Here is a 16,863-nt window from a genome sequence, read left to right as displayed (position 1 = left end):
AGCACAGACCTCTCTTTTTAATAGCTGCTTAATATTAACTGGCCCATTGTTCATGGACATTTGGTTGTTTCCATTTATTATATTATAAGCAAAGCTAGAGGGACCATCTTGGTGTATAGGAAAGTGATGATCCTATAATAGGCACCCTCTTCCTTCCTGAATCATCACTCTTTCTTCTATGTTATAGTCATTCTTCTGAATTAGTGTTTGCCATTATTTTTTCGTATAAATTAAACCCATTTCAGATGTAGTAAGATGCATCTAAACTGTAAAGTTACCATGACACGGACTGTGAGATTCGTTAACTGCTGCTTTGCCTATAGAACATAGATGCTCTTGGGGGCCGGCCCCGTGGCTTAGCAGTTAAGTGCGCGTGTTCCGCTACTGCCGGCCCGGGTTCAGATCCGAGGCGTGCACCGACGCACTGCTTCTCTGGCCGTGCTTCTCTGGCCACTGCTTCTCTGGCCAGAAGGATGTGCAACTATGACGTACAGCTATCTACTGGGGCTTTAGGGGGGGAAAAAAAAGGAGGAGAATTGGCAATAGGTGTTAGCTCAGAGCTGGTCTTCCTCAGCAAAAAGAGGAGGATTAACATGGATGTTAGCTCAGGGCTGATCTTCCTCAAAAAAAAAAAAAAAAAGAACATAGATGCTCTTAAATTAGGTTGATTCTTTTCATTTATATAAACTCTGGATGGAAACTTTTTGTAAAATGAAGAATCTCAGAACTTTCTTTAAAATATCTCTTACGCCGACTCCAGAGTCTATCATCTAATCAGGGATCTTGGGAGTGAGTGTAAAGCATTTGGGAGCCATTAAAATAGCTTAAAAAATTGAAGAAAAAATAGTATTTTGCAAGCCATCTCTGAATACATTCCCTCAGGAAACATCTTTTTAGGGAATAAAGTTTAGATTTGTGCACCTATGCTTTTCATTTTAGAACCAAAAATGCAACACAATTTTTAATGGTGGGAAATTATGTGACATTATACACATATATTTTTAAAAAGGTCAGAATTTTATTGCTTTGGTCCAAAGACCTGTTCAAGCCCTTCAGAAAAAAAGGCCAGATACAAAGCTATCTTTAAAAAAAAATAACACAGAAGTAAAACAGAAACGATGAATTTCTGAATGTAAGACTAACGGCATCTTTAGGGTTAGTTTCCCGTCAGAGGCGATCAGGTCAGTATGTCACCAACTCCAGCTGATCTGTTCAGAGGCAAAAAGGCAGAGAAACTCTTAGATGGTGAGACAAGACCCGGGTAGAAAGATAGCCACTCAGCAGAGACGAGCAAGCAGCCTCCTCCTCACTTCTCGCGGGCGCAGGCCCGTCCTGGGCCCTCCCACAGGCCCTGGGGATTGTGTGAGGGACAGACGAGGCTGGACAACCCTGAGTTACTGCCTTTGTGTGGCGACCCTGTGCCAGCAGCCCCATCTCTGTCTGCGATTCATTGATCCTGGCGCTGCTCACGACTGTTAATCATCACGGCCCAGAGAGCGGCCTCTTGAGTGAGAGCCTCAAACAGGGAGAGATTCCACCCCGTCTCTAGGGGCAACCAGTCCATTCTAAAGTGAGTGTCACCCGCTTCACGCTCCCACAGTGGGAATGTCCCCCTGGCTGGCCCGCTCCAGGAGCATGGCGGGGCCTGACTGGGAAGCTCAGGGAGTATGTGTGGGGTCGAGTGAGGGAATGGCAACAAGGGCAGTTTGGCTCAGATGATGGGGTGCCCCCAAGGGAGGCATGCAGGCTTTAGTCCAAAGGCAAGAGAGTTAACTGCAGCTTCAGAGAGGAGGGTCGGGCTTTGGAAGATGAATCTGGCTCCTTGTGCTGTAAGGATGAGGACGGGGTGGCTAGCTAGGGGCCCTGGGTGAAGCAGCAGGTATGGGGGGCGTGGATGGATCTGAGCCCTAAGCAAGGGAGGACTGCCTGGTGTTCTTGTTGTGAGTGAGGAGAAGGAGATGTCAGCGCTGACTCTCAGGGTCTGAGCCCTGGTGACCAGGTGAACATGTTATGGTTCCTGGAAATAGGGAAGAGAGGAAGAGGGGCAGTTTTGGAGGACAGTGAGGTATTTTATTTCGTTCAGTTTGAAATGCTGTGAAACTTTCCTGTGGAGTTAAGTGAGTTTGCATATCCAGGACTCAAAAACCAAGTCAAGGCTGGAGATGCATATTTAGAAGTAAAGGTGGAAATTGAACCCACGGAAGTGAATAACAGTGCTGAAGACAGACTTTTTGACGCCACAAATAAGCTGTTTAAGGGAATGACCAAGCTCCCAGAAATCTACTATCCCCCACTTGCCACCACACATACCCCTATGCACACTTCCCACATGCGGGTCACCACACTCATGCTTCCTGCTGGAGAACCGAGAGTGTATCACACAGAGGTACTCTAAAGAATTTTCTTTTTAATATGGGGGTGGGAGCTTGATACAAAGAGGATAGCCAGGTCCCTGTTGACACTGCCCCCTGTCCTTAGAGCCATCCCCTCCCCTAATCCGCCACACTCAGAGTCCTGGCCCCTGGTCTGGCCTCAGTGATGTCCGAATAAACCGCCAGTGCTTGGAAGGCAGAGGGAGTGTTGGGAGCTTTGGTCTGCTGCCTTGCACCACAGCTCCCCTGGGCCCAGGCCCTGCCTGCTGGGCCCCACCTCCCAGGGCCTGGGGTCCTGTTTCTGAACTGCCCCAGGGCTGGATCCTGCCCCCACCTGCCCCTTTCTGGTACCGAGTGCTGGGCATGAGGGCCATCCTCACACCTTGCCTGCTGTCGACTGGGAACTTTTCTGATGCTCCTGCCCACTGGTTTACTTGGTTGTTCCTCTCACAGCCTCTCCGCTCCTGCTCTTTATCCATTGCTCCCCCGTGGCTGCCAGCCACTGAGGCTGAAGACAGCTGGAGGCTTCACCTGATGCTTCTGGGCTAGTGGGCTCTGGCTGGGGAGAAGTTGGCAGGACAGGGAGCAAACTAGGAGCAAGTCCCTTCTCTCTTCCTGCCTGCCAATCTGCTTCTGGTGCCCCCTGTCGGCAGAACCCGCCAGGAACCAGCTGACAAGGGAGACGGAATTTGCAGAGCTCGAGCCCCAGCAGCATGAAGCGGAGGAAGGCGGGTCTGGATCTGAGCCAACGGCTTGAGGCCTAACTAGCAAAGTGCCCTGCCTACCTTTCCCTGCTTGGCAAACTCTTGCCCACCCTCCATATCTCAGCTCAGGTGTTGTTTCCTCCAGGCAGCTTCCTCTGGACCCAGTGCCCACTGTGGTTTCCCACAGAACCCTGCGTCCACTTCTAACCAGCACAAGCCCACTTGCAGGAAAGCCCTCTCTTTATGTGCCTGCCGCCCTTACTTGGCTGGGAGCTTCTGGAGGAGAGACACTTGGTCTAGCAACTTTTCAAATAATTGGGGCTTACCACACAGCTCAATAATTCTCTGTTGAATGTAGCTCCTGAAGTTGTCAGCGCTCTCTGGAAGAAAGTTGGGGAGTAAGCAAGGAGCGATGGTTTTGCTCCCAGTTCTCTCTCTCACGCTGGGGTTCTGAGACACTGTCACCTTGTCCTGTGACAATAATCATGATTAGCATTTATTGAACCCTTGGCAGGTACCATGCACTATTCTTCACATTCCACATATATCAACTCATTTTATCTTCACAAGTGTATAAACTGAGGCACAGAGAGGTTAAGCAACTTGTCTAATGCCACACAGTTAGAAAGAGCTAGAACCAGAATTTGAATTCAGGAGTCTGAGTTTCAGAGCTTGTGCCCTTAGCCACTATGTTGCCCAAGAATAATGGGAATTAGGAAAATAAGGCCAATTTAGGATGCTGATGTCAATGACAATAATAAATTAGCGATAAAATATTACCTCCATAGTAGATAATTTTCTATCCTATTCCCCCTTTCCAGGGAATAATACCTCCTTTCTTTTGGGGAAAATATGATCTCCAAATATGTAGTTCTAGAAAAGTCTGCTAAACATAGTGCCCCACACCACAGGTGAACATGTGACCCAGGTGGGACCAATGAGAACCTTCTCTGGGATTTTTCAAGTTGGTACTGGTAGATAAGGAAAGCTGGGAGATGCTCCAGGCTTATGGGAGAAGCCAGACTGACAGGAAAGAAGCTGATTCACAGAGAGATGCAGGGATGAGAGAAGAGGAGATTGCCTCCTTTCCCTGTCCTGAGTCTTGATACTCTGAGCCAGTAAATTCCTCTTTGGCCTCATCTGGTTTACATCTGGTTTCTCATACTTGTGACTGAAACAGCCCTAACTAATAGCAACTTAGAGTTTACAAAACCCTTTCACAGGTAGTTGATTGTTATACTAGCCTGAGGAGGCAGGCGAAGTCACTCTCATACCCCCATGTTTCAGAAGGGAAACTGAGGTCCAGAGCAGCTAAGTGACTTGCCAAGCAGCAGGTCAGTGGCCGAGCTGGCCAAGCAGCCAGTGGCTTCCCCTTGGGCCACTGTCTACACTCTGCCTTGTGCTCCCCTGGGGCCCTGTGGAGTGGGGGTCTCGGCCCCACGCCTCCCTCAGTACTAGTGGCACCTAAACTTTGACCTGGTCTTTGCCTCTATTCATTCCTCTAGTCTGCTTGACATGGGGCCTATGGGAGGTGGGGGGCCACAGGGCAGGGGACGACAGACTCTAGGACCTGGCACTTCCCACGACCGTGGAGCTCACAGGGCTGTGCAGGACAGAGGGTGCCTGGGAGCAGCCAGGGAGCAGCTGCAAGAGTGCCCACATGCAGTAAGGCAGTAGTGAGACCACCAGCAAACTGCGCCCAGGCCAGGGAGTGCACCTACCCGGCACCTCGCCCACTTCTGGGCACCTTGAGGACACGCTTATGGGGAAGTTCCTCCTCTTGCCAAACCAGATTTAGGGTGTTCTCTCCGGTCTGGGCCCCAGCACAGGGAATGGACTGGGTGTAGAGGCCTCCTCTGGCCTGGGGGCTGGAAAACCGGAGGCACCTTGGGGTCTGGAGCTTGGCGATCCAGCTTGGGGTTGCCAAATGCTGACACTGGCTACTATTTTGAATCGTAGTTTAGAATCTTCTTTCCCCTGGCAAGAAGAGCAGTGAGCCTGGGGCTGGAGGGAACTTCCTGCTTCCTGCTGGTGTCAGCACTGGTCTGGGAGGGCCGTCCTTCTGTGGTTGATGTAAGCCCCACACCTCCCACCCTCCACCAGGCTGACTTATCCAGGGTTAGAAGGCTGTGCTCCCTTCTGCCCAGGGAGCAGTTCTCTCCAGGTTTGCTCCTCTCTCCTGGCCTGGGCCGGAAGCAGTCTTGGTGATAACAGCAGCAGTGGCTGCCCTGTCTGTGCAGCCTGCCCGATGCCGTCTCGCATCCTCCCATGACTTGAGTGGCACTGCATTTCACAAAGAAAGAAACTAGGGTTGCCAAATTTAGCAAAAAATAAAATAAAATAAAAAAGAGATGCCTAGTGAAATTTGAATTTCAGATAAACAACAAATGCTTTTTAGTGTAAGCACGTGCTATATTTTACTGTGAACTCTAAAAGAAGCTCAAGCCCAGGAGGTGAGTGGCCCACGTGGGTCCTGTGGTTGGCATCACAGGGTCGTTGCTGCTCAGCCAAGGGCTCACTACGCCCCACAGCCTGCAGGCAGGTCAATCATGGTCACCACTGCGACTCCTGCCCCGGGGTCATAGGGGCTCCCCTCTGGGTTGTGAGGATGCTGGCGGAAGGGGGGATTATGATCTAACCCTGCCACAAAAGGAAGCAGACACTCTGCAGCAGTGATTTCAAAACCTTGTCATGGACCAGCAGCATCAGCATCTGTGATGGTTAGTTTTCTGTGTCAACTTGACTGAGCCATGGGGTGCACAGACATTTATTTGGTCAAACATTCTTCTGGCTCTGTCTGTGAGGGTGTTTCTGGATGAGATTAACATTTGAATCAATGGCCTTTGAGTAAAGCAAATTGCCCTCCCCAATGTGGGTGGGCCTCAACCAATCAGTTGAAGGCCTGAATAGAACAAAAAGACTGACCCTCCTGTGAATAAGAGGGAACTCCTCCTGTCTGACTGCTTTTTAGCCGGGACATGGGTTTTTCCTGCCTTCACACTCAAATGAAACATCAGCTCTTCCTGGGTATCGAGCCTGCTGGTCTTCAGACTGAAACTACACCAATGATCTCCTGGGTCTCCAGTGGGCTGACCGCAGATCTCGGGACTTCTCAGTCTCCACAGTCATGTGAGCCAACTCTCTTTATATATATATATGGAGAGAGAGAGAGAGACAGAGAGACAGAGAGAGACAGAGAGAGACAGAGAGAGACTTATTAGGACAAATAGGAGATATATATCTTGGACTTTGTGAGAAATGCACGTTTTCTTGTGTCCTAATCAAACCTACTGGATCATAAACTCTTGGTGTGGGGCTCAGCAAACTGAGTTTTAACGAATCCTCTAGACAAGTTCTGATGCTTATTAAAGGTTGAGAACGGCTGCTCTAAAAATGAACATTGGGGTAGAAGGGGGAGCTTGAAGCCCTTGACTGAGGTCTTTCATCTGCTACTGGGTTATTCTTGGGTCTCACCGAGCATTCAGTTTGGTTTGGTTATCCAATAAGTGGGTCCTGAACATTTGGGCTTCTACACGGCCTGGACTTGGGGTGATGCGGAGGGAGATGAGGGTTGCCCAGACCACACCATCTACTTCCATGTGCTAAGGACTGACCTTGATTTCATCGGGTAATTTTTGAAGCTAATATGTTCCTCTAGTAATTCAGGTTAGGACTGGATTTTAATTTACTGGGGCACTGTATTAGTCAGGGTTCTCAAGGAGAAACAACCAATAGGATATCTATATAGATACATAGAGATTCATTATAAGGGGATGGCTCATGTGATTACGGAGGCTGAGAAGTCCCACAATGTGCTGACTGCAAGCGGGAGGCCCAGGAAAGCTGGTGGTATACTTCCAGTCCAAACCCGAAGGTCTGAGAACCAGGGACCGACGGTGTAAGTCCAAGTTCAAGTCGGAAGGCCTGAGAACCAGAGTGCCGACGTCCGAGGGCAGGAGAAGATGGACGTCTCAGCTCCAGGAAAGAGCCAATTCACTCTTCCTCCACCTTTTTGTCATATTCAGCCCCTCAACCGATTGGATGATACCCACCAGTATCGGTGAGGGCAATCTTCTTTACCTAGTCTACTGATTCAAATGCTAATCTCTTCTGGGAACACCCTCACAGACACACCCAGAAATAGTATTTTACCAGCTGTCTGGACACCCCTTAGCCCAGTCAGGTTGACACATGAAATTAACCATCCACAGGCACCCACTCCCATACTCCACTCCTCTCTACTCCACTCACCCTGTTTCTAAAAGATTTTATCACCTAGTCTGAGGCACCTGGTATTCTTGTTGGTTCTCTCTCTCAGTGTGGAGCATTTTTGAACAAGTCTCTTCACCTCGCTGTGCCTCAGTTTCCTCATCTGTAAGACAAGGAGGTGAAGCCTTGCTTCACAGGGAAGTTGTAAGGATAGTATAAGAAAGTGTTTAGCAAGCTTCTGAGGACTGGGCACATTGAAGGGGTGTTAAAATTACACGTTCACCGCCTTCTAGTGGCCACTGACATCTGGGCATCATGTGTCCCCGAGGGGTAGGAAAGGCTGGCTGGGCTGTGCTGGGCCCATACACTGGACAACATGAAAGCGCTCTGCAGCAGGCCCTGGCTGCAGCCACAAGCGCCCCTGCCACTTGGGCCATAGGATCCAGTAGACCCTGTGGTGCCAGAGGTATCAGTGGTGGGACAAGATGCCATGTAGAGTTTGTGGCCAGCCCCAGCTGGGAGAATCACAATGCAGACCATTGGGGTTCTGGAGCAAGGCCATGCCCTCTGGGGTAGAGAACTAAACGCTTTTTGAAAGACAATTTCTGGCATGTTTTCGGGTCCTAGAACAGATAGAACCTCTGAGCGCAGGACACCAAGTGACCACGCAGGTGAAACTACTCATCATCAAAGTCCTGTCAGAACCACCGAATCGTAAGGTTGGGCAGGCCCAGCCACAACCCACGGCGAGATGGGAGAGGCGCATCTCTGAGCGTCAGCAGGACCAGCGGGCACGGCAAGCAGGTGGCCCCGGAACCCCGTGGCACCCACCACAGCTGCCCCAGTGCCCTCCCTCAGCTCCTGCCCATGACTCCTGGGAGGAGCCTCAACCACCAGCTGAAGGAAGGGGAAAGAGTCGAGCTTGCTTCATGTATGGGTTCCCTTGGTTACGTGGGTGTAAACCGAAACGGCCGGCAGCCGCACTGGAAACTCTAAATAATATAGTTTAGGGCATAAAGGAAGTTGCTTTTCATTCATTCGTTTTCTCACGTATACGTTAATCTCATCCCTCCATTCTGTCTCTCATAAAGCACCTGCGCTTGGGGCCGATGCCTCCTGCCTCCTTCAGGAGGGCCTGACGCGTGTATTTAGGTCTTCTCTAGAGCGCATCTCAGCACTCACCGTTTCCTTTCCATCAGCATTTAAAATGCTTAAGTCTCTTTCATCTCACAAGAAAACAAAACTTAAACTATCTCAGAAAAAACAAAAACAAAAACAAAACTTAACTCTACTTCCTCTATATCTACTGCCTGTTTCTCTTCTCTTTACAGACAAACTTCTTAACCGAATTGATACCATCTCACTGTGGGTTGTGGCTGGGCCGGCTCAACCTTACAGTGCGGTGGTTCTGACAGGACTTGGATAATGGGTAGTTTCGGCTGTGTGGTCACTCAGCGTCCCACGCTCAGAAGTTCGGTGTGTTCTAGAGCCCAGAAGCATGCCAGAAGCTGTTTTTCAAAAATTTCAATTTCTCACTTCCACCATCTCCTCGAGTCAGGCCTCGGTTGCTGTCACTCTCTCAGAAGGGCCCTTGCCTCCCATCTCTCTGTCATGCCCCCCTTCTCTCCATCCCCACTGCCACCAGCCTGTCGTAGGCCACCCTCGCTTCCTCCACAAGTCTCTGTGATAGTGTTCTAACTTATCTCCAAGTGACAATTTTTGTTCCTTGGGTCCATCTCCCACATAGCAACCAGGATGATCTTTTAAGAGCATAAATCTCAGTATTCCACATGCTGTATTAGTTTGCTATGGCTGCCATTAACAAAATGCCACAGACTTAAACTAACAACAGAAATTTATTTCTCACAGTCCTGGAGGCTGGAGATCCACCATCAAGGTGTTGGCAGATTTGGTTTCTGGTGAGGCTTTTCTCCTCAGCTTGCAGACGGCCGCCTTCTTGCTGTGTGTCCTCACATGGCTCCTCCTCTGTGCATACGCTCTCTGGATGGCGCTTCCTCGTCTTATATAAGAACACCAGTCCTGTTGGATTAGGGCCCCACCTGTATGACCTCATTTAACCTTCATTACCTCCTTAAAGGCTCCATCTCCAAATACAGTCACATTGTGCGGTTAGGGCTTCAACATATGGATTTGTGGGGGACACAGTTCAGTCCAGGACAGACCAAAATCCTTTCCCTGGTCTACCAGGTCCTGCCTGATCTGGCTCTTGCCTGGTCTCCAACCTCATCTGGTTGACTCTCCCCTTTCCTCTGCTTAATTCTCAGTTCCTCAAACATGCAGGCTTCTTCCCTTTCTAGGACCTTAGCACACACTGTTTCTTCTGCTTGAAATATTCCTTTTACCACCCTCCCCCACTCCCTTAGCCTGTATAATGACTACTTATTCCTCAAAAATTAGCTCACATGTCTTCCTCAAGGAGGTTTCCCATGACTCTGACACCACATTAGGGCCCCCACTTACATTTTCCTTACTTCTCCTGTGGCACTTAACACCATTGTAATTAAATTGTTAACTGTGTAATTAATTGTTTAATTAATGCCTCTCTCTCTTCCATAGAATGAAAGCTCCAAAATTGTAGGGACTGTATCTGCTTTGTTCACTGCTGTATCCCCAGCACCTAGCACAAGGCACTGTACACACTAGGTGCTTAAAAAAGTTATTTAAAGAATTAATTCACAAAGGTTGAAGGTAGATTCCTCATTGGACTTTTAAGTGAAGAGAAGAATCAGCAATCATCAATAATTAAAAAACTCTATCCCTCCGTGAACCTCTTTCTAGCCAAGAAAGCCAGGGAGATGAGAATTATATCATCTTGATGTATTTTGGAAATTGCACAGAAGACTTTAGCTAAAATCTCAATGGTGGATGTTAAATTTCCATTTCTGCCCAAATTGCTCAATCATGGGATTGTTTTCAAAGATGGCTGAAGCAATTAGTATTATGCTCCTTTGCAAAGTGCCATGACTTTGCTGCTCCTTCTAACAAGAGAGAGTGTCAACGTGTCCTCCCTTTAAATCCAGATGGGGCTTGTGGCTTGCTTTGGCCAGTTTGGCAGAAGTGATGCTGTGTGAGTTCTAGGCCCCATCCAAAAGAGTCCTTACAGCGTCTTCCACTCTCCTGGAACACTATCTCAGGACCACCATGTAAGGAAGCAGGGTCAGCCTACTGGAAGGAGAGAGATGGAGTGGAGGGGTCAAAAGGTGACCCAGATGACAGCCAGCACCAACTTCTAAAATTGTAAGACTCTCTTGGGTCTTCCTGCCCAGCCAACCCTCCAGCTGAAACTAACCACATGAGCAGGCCCAGGAGAGACCAACAGAGGAACCCATAGAATTGGGAGAATAATAAATCTTTTCTGGGTGGTTTAGTACCCAGAAATGGCTGAGTGGAACATTAGTCCTCCTGATTTCTGTATAACAATCCCATTTCCCCTTCTTTAAACAATCATGCCCTCCCTTCCGACTCCCTCACTGTCACACTCAGTATGAATCATCAGAACACTCCAGAATGTCTCTATTTCCAACTGTAAATCCAAAAGGGAAAGCAGACAAGACAAATGATTCACAGTAAGGTGTATATGTGTGACTTTAGCTGAGTCTGGAGGTAAGGGCATTGTCAGGGACCACATTCTTGGAAAGATGGTCATATTCACTCACCTAGGACATGGAGCTCCCAAGGTGGAAGCTGGAGGCAGAGTCATGGTGCACATCTCATATGCCCTTGGTTGCAATTTCTTAGCTAGAAATGCAACCCAGGATTTTGTCATGGGAAAAATTCCTTCCTATAACACAGATATGTATCCTAGAAACCCTTCCATATGTACACATTGGCCTCTCCAGTTGCAGCAACAGTCATTGCAGCATTGTTTGTATCAGAAAAAACTTGGAAATAAGTCAAATGCCCAACAACAGGAGAATGTATAAATATTTACAAAATGGAATACTGTATAGGTAAAATGAATGAATAAGAGCTACATGTATTAACAGTACAATCTCAGAAAACACATCATTGAGTAAAAACAGCAAGTTGCAGAAGTTACGTGCAGTATGATACAATTCGTGTAAAAATTTAAAACATGCAAAACACCACCATATATTCTTTAAGACACACTCATATGTAGTAAATGTATAAATACATGCATGAGGATATTAAAAAACATATTTGAGGGAGTGAGGCTAGGGAGCAGGATTGGGGAGGGGTACACATCCAAACCGAAATGGTTTGAAATAGCATTCAAAGATTGCAAAACTGAGTGGTAGATATTTATTCTCTATATTTTTTTAAGCTTGAATAATTATATGATTAAAAAAAAATAAAAGTCCCCCCCTTCCCTCTTCTTGCTGGCCAGATGTATCTTTTCTATAGTCTAATCTCTTCAACATGGCCTTGCTGGCAGTCCTTCTGCCACTTGGAGTAAAGTAATACGACATAAAGAGGTCTAAGGCATGCTTTGTTTTATTTTATGACAATAGAGCTTTAAGCTAGGGAGCGTTTCAGAGGGAAAGGAAAGAGAGTTGCTTCCAGGGAGAGCTGTTTTGCCAGTGTGGGCTCAAGACACGATCACTGAGGGACTGAATGATTTTGGCCATGGCAGGCCTGCCGGCCTCTAATTAGCCATGGCAGCCTCTGGCTTTAAAGTACAAGGTCAAAGCTTGATGAAGACCTCAGCAAATGTCCACTCCTGCAGACACTACCTGGTTAGAGAAGCTCCTACAGAGGCCTTTTTCTGGAAGGGAATGGGTGGTTCATCGAGGAGGGAAAGGAGGATGAGGGGACAATTTGGGGAACATACTCCAAGGAAGGGAGTGAGCAAAATGCTCTTCACAACCCAAGTGTTTTGGAGTCACTTGTGTGTGTGAACTGGGCAACTACAAGACCTGTGACCTGGAGGAGCCTGGAAATAGCAATGAGTTTTCATGCACATCTGAACCGACCACTGTGGGAGGTGGTTGCCGTCCACCAGAGCGGATTGCTCACGGGAGGTTGGTTTCCACATTTACTGGCAGTGGTGACCCTGGGTAAGCTATTTAAACTCTCTAATCTCTGCCTCCTTATCTATAAGTGGCAGGGATAATAATAGTGCAATACAAATAAAACTGGGCCGGCTCAGTTTTGTGTTGCATCTAGAAGACACAAAGCTCCAGCTCAAACAAATCTTGAAAAGAAATGTAAATATGTATATAAATCTCCCAAAGAGGTGGCAAAGGAGAGCTGTAGTGCAAGACACACAAGAAAAACTCCCTAAAAACCCCGTTATCCAGAAAATTCCCCAGAGCCCTGTCCTCAAGGCAGCCTCTTCCTTATAGCAATCTCTCTCGTCTCCAAATCTCCTCTCTCTCCCTGATTTCTCTCTTGACCTCTGGCCTTCTGGACAAGTTGTTTTCTTCCGAGAGAAGCTCCAGGACCTTTTAAAATGTCAATCAACTTAGCCTTTCAGCTCCTTTCAATTCTCCTCTTCATTAATGATCACAAGAAAGAGCTTGTGGTCCAGCAGGCAAACCCAGAATCTCTCTGGAAAGGGGCAAGGAGGAGGTGGCTACTGGATGAGGCTCCCAGCATTGACACCTTTTGTCCCCGTCACAATAGCACCTTGTTCAGGCTTGTTGTGAGAATTAGATGAGACACTGCATGTCAAGAATTTAACAGTACCTAATACACAAGTCCCCCAACTGTTAGTTATTATTCCTATTATTGTAATCATCATCATTGGTATTACTATTCTTAGGGACTTCTTTTCTTTGTTTGAATTCCAAGAACATCAGCCAAAGGTTTTAAAGGAAGTTTTAAGTCCAGTTGTGGTGAAGAGGTTGTGGAACCGTCCACATTTGGGATGGGCCACCGTCTGCCCTCTCATACCTGTGACCAGGGACATTTGCTGTAGTTGGTTCACGGAGAAGTGAGGGGACTGTTGGGCCGCCCTCTCACGATTCTGGGGAGCCCACTGAAGGGCCTTGCCTTTGCCCACGTCTCCCCTTGTGTGCTGGCCAGGATGCCAGGGTGGTCCGTGTTCTCTCTACTCTGCATGGACCCTCTTGGGCAGCTCAGCATCCATTCCACCTCGGGTACCTCGTGGCAGCACCTCTGCAGAGAGGCCTCATCCTGTAGCCGTCTGACTGGCCTGCCCGCAGAACCAGCAGGTCTGAAGGCACAAAGTGAGATTACCCCTCTAGGACAGTGTCCTGATCTTGGTAGTGTCCCTTAAGAAGGGCATGGGCAAACTACTGTGTGTGCAGAGGCTGGCTCTCAGGATGGCAGCCAAGGTCTGCAGAGATGGCTTATAGGGACCAGAACTGCCTGGAAATGAGAAGATTTGGAGAGAGAGTCATTTTCCAAGAACTGAAACCCTGTCCTGTGACAAGGGAGCAGACTCCTGTGTCACCTCCCGACACAGCTTCCAGGAGCATCAGGAGGGGTCTCTCCCCTCGGGGCAGCCTAACTGAAGAATGGCTGTTCCTCCACCCTGTGGGTGGGGAAGTGTGTGTGCCCATTTGATGGGATGAGCGGAGGCTGGATGACCCCTCACTCGGGAACAACAGCTAACAGTTTCCAGGTGCTTACTATGTGCCGGGCACCGTTCTGAACACGTCACACGCAATAATTCATTGAACTTGCAATAGCCCCGTGAGGGAGGCACTGTCAATGCCCCCGATTTATAGATGAGAAATTGACACTGTGGAAGATGACACTCAGCACCACACACTAGTAAGCAGCAGGCCCCGGTACAGCTGTAGTCTGGCTGTGCAGCACACACACACAGCTGAACCACCACCACCACGCTTCCTCTAGCACGCTAGGCAGAGGACAAGCCGAGGGCACTGCTTCACAAACTTTGCTGTTCATAGGAATCACCTGGAGGTCTTGTTAAATTCTAGATTCTGATTCTGTAGGGGCCTAGGCTGGGTTGGTCTGGGGCCTGAAATTCTACATTTCTAACAAGCTTCCAGGAAATGCTAAAGTTGCTGGTCCACGGACCACACTTTGAGCAGCAAAAGCTTAAGAGCTCACTGAAGCTCTTGCAGCTATAAGGTTCTAGGTGTGCCCTTGGGCCCCACTGGCATCCAGGGGGGCTCAAGCCTTATCTGGATTGTGGTGGGAGAGAAGAGATCAGGGCTAGGGCCCTGGGGGCCAGCAGGTCTCCAGAGAGCTGACTCTATCTCCTGGATAGACACAGATCCAGCCCTCCCTTAGGTCCTCTCTCATAGCCACAGCATGTGCCCTCCTCAGGGCACATGTCTCTCAGTAGGACAGGCGTGGGAGGTAAGACAGCCTCAACACATAGAAAGACAGACAGACACACGTACACACAGACAACAGACAGACACAGACACACAGACACACACACCCTGTTGGGCCTGCCAGTCCAGATCTTTCCAGGGACTAGACAGAGTGCACATGGCAACCCCAGCTGCAGAAGGCCTTTCTCTGAGGCTCCCACTGACTGGGAGAGGAGGTTACAGCCTAGGAAGTGGGAACACACCTCTCACAGGTCCTGTTGTTTTCTCAAATAAACCCGTCTCTCCAGCCTTGCTCTGCCTGGATCACCAGAGAGGCCTCCTAATCTGAAGCCTGCTTCCCTCCCTTCCCCCTCTTTGGGCCATCCCTCACATGCTGCCAGCATGGCCTTAGGAAACAAAACATAACGTGTTGCCCCTCTTCCCACTTAAAATCTCCAATGGAATGACATATTTACATTTTAAAAAATTCAACGACTCCCTATTGCCCACGTTGTAAACTGCTTACCTTCTGCACAGAAGGAGTAGATAGCAGGCCTGACTACCTATTCTTAGAAAGGCCTGCTCGCCAGATTGGCCCTTGCCTGGCATCTGGGGACTGAGATCTTGGGAGGGATCATACCGATAACCGATAAGAGTGGCTCCGTGTCCAAAGTGTTTGTGCGAACAACATGGTTCATGCTGAACACCGGTTTCCTTCTAGGAGTCTGGAATTTAGGCACATGCCAGGCGGAGGGTGCCTATGTGATCAGCCTCTGTTATTAGCCAGGGTTTTCCAGAGAAACAGAACCAATGGGATATATATATATATATGTGTGTGTGTGTGTATATACATATATGTACATAGAGAGAGAGGGAGAGAGAGAGAGAGAGTGTGTGTAAGTGATTCATTTTAAGGAATTGGCTCATGCGATTCTGGGGGTTGGCAAGTTTAAAATCTGTAGGGCAGATTGGCAGGCTGGAAATTCAGAGATGTTGCGGTCTTGAGCCCAATTCTGCAGGGCAGCAGGCTGAGAACTATGTTGCAGTCTTCAGGAGAATCCTCTCTCCTTTTGGGAAACCTCAGTCTTTGCTCTTAAGGCCTTCAACTGATTGGATGAGGCCCACCCACATTATGGAGAGTAATCAGCTTTACTCAAAGTCTACTGAGTTATGTGTTAATCACATCTAAAAAATACCTTCACAGCAACATCTAGACTGGTGTTTGACCAAATAACCAGGCCCCATAGATTCGCCAAGTTGACAGAAAAAATTAACCATCACAGCCCCCAATAAAAATCCTGGGCACCGAGTCTCTAACGAGCTTCCTCGGTTGGCAATGTTTTACTCGTGTTGTCACAACCTGTTGCTAGGGGAAGTAAGCACATCCTGCATGGCTCCCTGGGAGAGGGCTCCAATTCAGCTCTCAAGAACAATTTCCCTTGCATCTGGTTTCCTGCAGACTCACCCATGTGCCTCTCCCTTTGCTGTTCTTGCTTTGCATCTTCTTGTCCAATAAATCTCAGCTCTGAGTACTACTCTATGCTGAGCCCTGTGAGTCCGCTTGGTGAATCATTCAACTAGGGGTGGTCTTGGGATTCCCAACCCACTTCCAGATGCTTGGATCTGGGCGTGGCCAGCCTCCTCAGTTCCAGTGACTGCTTCTCTCCACCTTATACCCCACATTCCCCCCACATTGAGCTACCTAGTACCTGAATATGCATGCTGTCTTATGCCTCCATACCCCAGAATGCCCTTCTTTTCCTCTCTTGGCCTGGCTAACCTCTATGCAACCATCAAGATTCAGCTTGTTCCAGTTACCCATTGCTGTAGAACAAACCATCCCAAAATACAGTTGCTTAAGACAGTAACAATTTATTTTTTCTCCTGATTTTATGGGTTGATTCAGGCAGTTCTACTTCCTATGGTGTTGGCTGGGGTGTCAGAAAGGAAGGTTCAAATGGCCCCACCCACATAGCTGGCAGTTGGTGCTGGCCACCAGCTGGTAGCTTTGCTGAGGCTGTTGGTCAGGGGTTCAGTTCTTCTCCATATGGGCTTCTCCACATGGCTGACTGAGTTTCCTTAAAGGATGGCATCCAGGTTCCGGGAAGAAGCATTCCAAAAGGGCAAGTCCAGTGTGTAAGTACTTATCCAGCTGGAGGTTGCATCATTCTTGCTGACGTCCCATAGGCTTAAGCTAGTCACATGGCCAAGCTCAGACTCATTATGGGAGGTGACCACACACGGAGGTGAATACTGGAGGGTGTAGTTCATGAGGGCCACCAAAGTAGCAATATACCACTGAGTTCAAACCTTCTCTAACCTCCTCCTCAGGCCCCTCCCCTG

General features: G+C 48.5%; 1 long non-coding RNA gene across 1 annotated transcript; it reads right to left on the bottom strand.

Annotated features, from left to right (window-relative positions):
• Nucleotides 1-1,015: 1,015 nt before the first annotated feature.
• On the bottom strand, nt 1,016-14,350 carry LOC131412177 (uncharacterized). Its single transcript, XR_009221716.1, has 3 exons — nt 9,153-14,350; nt 3,403-3,547; nt 1,016-1,208 (listed from the first exon to the last, which is right to left on the bottom strand). It is a non-coding gene; the product is annotated as an uncharacterized LOC131412177 (long non-coding RNA).
• Between the last annotated feature and the right edge of the window lie 2,513 nt (nt 14,351-16,863).

This window comes from Diceros bicornis, chromosome 12 (genome assembly GCF_020826845.1).
Source record: "Diceros bicornis minor isolate mBicDic1 chromosome 12, mDicBic1.mat.cur, whole genome shotgun sequence".
Classification (NCBI taxonomy): domain Eukaryota; kingdom Metazoa; phylum Chordata; class Mammalia; order Perissodactyla; family Rhinocerotidae; genus Diceros; species Diceros bicornis.
The sequence above is the reverse complement of the archived record's forward strand: the minus strand, read 5'-3'. Positions and strand labels throughout refer to the sequence as shown.